This window comes from Penaeus monodon, chromosome 44 (genome assembly GCF_015228065.2).
Source record: "Penaeus monodon isolate SGIC_2016 chromosome 44, NSTDA_Pmon_1, whole genome shotgun sequence".
In the NCBI taxonomy this organism is placed as follows: Eukaryota; Metazoa; Arthropoda; class Malacostraca; order Decapoda; family Penaeidae; genus Penaeus; species Penaeus monodon.
Window position 1 is genome coordinate 3,079,789 of NC_051429.1, and position 5,000 is coordinate 3,084,788.

General features: G+C 34.7%; 1 long non-coding RNA gene across 1 annotated transcript; it reads right to left on the reverse strand.

Annotated features, from left to right (window-relative positions):
- Nucleotides 1-3,104: 3,104 nt before the first annotated feature.
- Nucleotides 3,105-3,534, reverse strand: LOC119568465. The gene is made up of 2 exons (XR_005228090.1): nt 3,458-3,534; nt 3,105-3,247 (listed from the first exon to the last, which is right to left on the reverse strand). It is a non-coding gene; the product is annotated as an uncharacterized LOC119568465 (long non-coding RNA).
- Nucleotides 3,535-5,000: the final 1,466 nt, after the last annotated feature.

Below are 5,000 nucleotides of genomic sequence, written 5' to 3' on the forward strand. Positions count from 1 at the left end.
TATTATCTATATATATCTCATATATATATATAGTCTGTATGTTATATATACATACATCATACCTTATCTATTATATTATATACACATATATATATATATATATATATATTATATATATATCTCTAATATATATATATATATATATATATATATATATACTATTAATCAACCCAGATGCATATGATTTGTAAAACACAAATATAGCTTACCTTTTGTTACCGAGCCTTTCCTTGTGCACTAATGCAAGCGACTCAGTCTAGCAAACCTTAGCATGGGGTCTCTTAGCCCTTGCTTGCTGCAGTTTTTCTTTATTTCAATAAATAGGATAATGAGGAATTGTGATTTTTAGTGCTGCTAATCATCAATCTAATATTGTGTCTAATAAAAGAGATGGACATGAATTTGAAGAATTGTAGTTACTACTCATAGTAATATGCTAATCATTAAAAATAATAAAATAATAGAAATTTGTGATCCAAATAAATTAGATGATTATTGTTTTTTGTTTTTTAACAATATTCATATTATTGATGTCATCATCATTACTGACATAATGGTTATTATAATGTTATTAAGTGTGATTAAGTACTTGAAGAGCCACATTTGCGGTTAAGTGATGGTTATGTCACAAAAGCCTTTGGCTGAGGACTTGGCAACGGGAATGCACGGCCATGAAAACTTCAGTGAAAGGCCTGGGTGAGGGAATAACTCGCCTTGAGAGCACAGAGGCCTTGGGGGAATAGTAGATGCAGTGGGCATTCAGGAAACATCTTTTGCATCATTTCCACTGGCAAAATGAGGGTAAATCAACTACACGCAAGTCGTTTTCCTGTAGGACATTACTCCAACCCAATGGTCAGCGGGTTTATTTAATTATCCCTCTTTGGATTTTAGTTAGTTTTGTTATATATATATATAAAGCTCCACATGTGCTCAGCTACCAAGGACTCTATCAGTCGGCAGGGAAATTTGTTTTTCTTTCAAATACTATTAATACTGATGTTATCATACTTATTGGAATTATGGTTATTAAATTGTTATTAAAATATTAATAACATCAAAGACAATGAATAATAGAATATATTTTTAAAAATAAGGAAAAGGGTAAAAATCCATACCTATGTTATATATTATATATATAAATAAACATCTATATATATATATATATATATATATATATATATCTATATATATATATATATATATATTGTATGTATGCCATACATATATATGTACACACACACACCCACACACATACACACCACAAACACACACACACACACATACACACACACACACACCCACACACACACACCACACACACACACACACACATATATATATTATCATATATATATATATATATATATATATATATTCTATATTGGTATATGTATATATAAAGATGTATATACATAGATTTGTGTCTCATAATCTAGGAGAACGAAAAAGTGATATGATAATCATTGAGATAAATACAGAATTATTGATATGTTGGTACATAAATCACAAACCCTATAATAAATTGATTTGATTAATGTTTAATCATAAATAATATATAATAATGCGCAAAAGCCAACAATTTGAGGAAAATAACAAAACCATATCATCTCCATCGACTCAGCCGAAGTCTCAGCACTTCCTTAAGACCAATCGCCTCCTTCGACTAAGTCCACTGTCCTCGACCAATCCAGCCTTCCTCATGTTTGCAGTGAACTCTGAACATGCGCACCATCATGGATTTGTGTTGGTGGATGTGTCTCATTAGTCATGACCCATGTATTCCAATCTCTTATAAACATTATGCACTTTTCGAATGGAATTTCACAAACTTCAGTCAAACAACAACCCATGTTTCCAGAAGAAGTATGCCCAGGGTTTCGTCACTTCCCAGCTACCCTCACATGGAAACAATCCGGTAAACCCAATTAATATCTCTAAATACACAGTTGCTGATCTGGAGGTGAGCACTGGGGCTGGGTTCCCCAATGGGGGAAAAAAAGCGAATCAGACAAATGGGAGGGATCAAGGGGATAAACCCCTGTGATAGTAAGGCCTTTGGTTCATATGGCAGTCTCTGGGGTAGTTTATATATATATACTTTTTTTTTTTTTGGTGGTGGTAGTTTATATGATTATACATTTATATGTTTATACATTTATACATTATACAATTGTACATTTATACATCATACATTTATTCATGATAGATTTATACATTTATTTATACATTATATATTTATCTATACATTTATCGTTCATTTTACTACTTCATTCACACAACCCTGCATGGAATCCTCTGTGGCTGGACCTTCGTTAAAGTTTATCTACTTCTACATTTCTAACAAACTATGATATTTGGCTTGGATTTTACATTTTCTTTATTTTTTTTCTCTCTAAATTGCCTGCTACAAAAGCCACCAATTCCCCACGGGATCCCCCAAGAATGTTGGCCAGAGTCCTGTTCTGAACATTTACCCTCCTTCATTGGCTTTTGCTGGAGCGCCTACTAGACATGGAGGCCTCATTAGGCAGTCACTAGGGTCGTATCGCAACATTCATCTTAAGAGTCATAATGAAAAGTTTAAGCACAGCGATATCCTAAAAAAATATCTGGGCAAATCGCAGATACACCACAAACACACAAGGAACAAAACCCAGCTTTCTATTTCTTGAGCGATATTGTTGACCATTGCAGAGTGCTTGCGTATGTGCCCACTCCTTCCTCTCTATGTCAAGGCAATATTTCCCTTTCTACTGGGAATCCACTTGGGCGTTATCTAGAGGGGGCACTATAAGTAACGTTAAGTGTGAGCTCTCCTGTCATTACCAGAGTCATCCCTCTTGATTAACCCACACTATAAAAATATAAAATAATCATAAGAGGGTTACTGATGATCTAATTTCAGTCTTAGAGGTACTGACAGACGGGTAATATCAAACATTGATAATCTTACGATTTCTTGAATATATGAATTAGAATCATTAAACTTGTACAACTAAAAAACCTTAATTGACATAGAATTCCACTTCTCACTAATTGTGTTTATATGAACTGTACTTTCTCTTACGTCTTCCTTCTTGAATCCTTTGTCCTGTACAGACTTTCTCAAATTCCTTCATTTCTTCACTGTATCAGTTCAGAGGATTCCTAAGGACGGCATCTGCTTTCCACTCTAGTGCATCTCTCCAAGAACTTCTCATGAAGCAAACACAACAAAACACAACAAAAACACAAAAACCCATTCCTAAAAAAAAAGAAACAATGGTTCTATTTTAGGAATGATAAAACAAAAGGTTCAATATAACTAATATCTTTTGACAAACAAACAAATTGCGTAGATTCATGCCATTATATACCATCTTATAGTTTTATATTTATACATTATATTATATTTATGAAAACCTCATTTTAGCATAGATTAGCATTATTATATTATAAACTTCATAACAATTACTCCCTGAATGGGGTTTTAATCCTCAATATAACAGAGAAACATCTGAATGGTTCCAAGTGCCAGTGTCAGCCACTAGCTGTGAAGAAGATATTTCTATTACCATGATTTGTCCAATTTGTTCCAAATGATTACTTTTTATTGTTCTGTAATCAGGTCTATAGTATTTTAACAATTTTATCATTGAATTGCACAGCTGAATGTTCTTTTCTTACTTCTGGTATTCTAAAGGATTTTACTAACCTCTTTCGAGCATCTACCAGGCACTTGTTTCTTCTCTCTCTCTCTGCTTATGACTATAATATCAGGGTTTAACACTGTATAGTCTTAACAATTTTAACATCTACTCAGGTCACATATATTAAAGCATATTGTTTCATCTTAATCATACTCATACTTACAGGAACTTACATAAATTTCCTAAAAGAACAAAATTAATATATATTGGTTTCTTCATTAAAATATCCATTATAGAACCTTAATATAATAAGCAACAAGATAAAGGATAAGTCCGATATGCGAAGCTTAGCCTCGCCCGGGCTATGCTATGAGGGGAGCCCGGCCTGTGTCGACTAATGCCGACTCGCTCACATGAGGTCAGCTGATGCTACTCGGCTGAACCTAGTCCCTTACCCGCCGTGTTGCCCACCACGCGTAACCTCCAGGCGACATTGCAACTTCTCGCGCCTGGTCGGACTCGAACCGCCGCCCCCTTAGATGAGAAGCCGACACGTTCCACTGTAACTAGCCCGGAGGCTAATAGCAACAGTGAATATAACTGCGTACCCTCTAGATTAAAGAGATGCCTTGTGGGGAACAAGAAAAGCTGAACTTTGTAGGGTAACTCGCATATTTACACTGTTTCTTTATCTAGTGTAATAATGTAAACGTGATATAGCACTGAGACAAGATAGTAAAATAAAGTATCATCTTTTTTAGAAATAAAATCTCATCTCTCTAAATAATTATCAAGTGTAATTGTCTTACCAGCGAAAGACTAATAATTGAGGTAATCTAATTACCATATGAGTAAAGACCAGTAAGTTAGGTATACAAAAGGTGGTCACAGACAAATTTTTGGGTCATTTCTTAATTATGTCCAAGTGCTCATTACACTTGTAGTATGGCGCATTTCAGTATTTTGTCCTTCTGCTTATTGACATTATTCTCTTTTTTCTTATTTCCCGTCACTCCCTCTGTGCCCTTCGAGCCCACAAGGCACAGTGCTCCCTTTCCTCTCTCTTTTCCTTTTCTCACAAAACCTTCGAAATCTCAAAAGAACCATCTCTCTCTCTCTCCTCTTTCTCTCTCTTTGTCTATTTAATTTCTCTTGCTTCTTCTGCCCTTCCATCTCTGCCGCTCTCTCTCTTTTTCTCTCTTCTCGCTATCTTCTATCTATCTATCTATCTGTCTCTATCTCCCTCGCTCTCTCTCTCTTCCCTCCTTTCCATCTGGATCTTGTTCTTCCATTTCCCCTTTATCTCCCATATTTACGGTATTTGTTCTTACGCTTTGTTCTTCTCTTTCTTTTCTCAATCTATTCCCT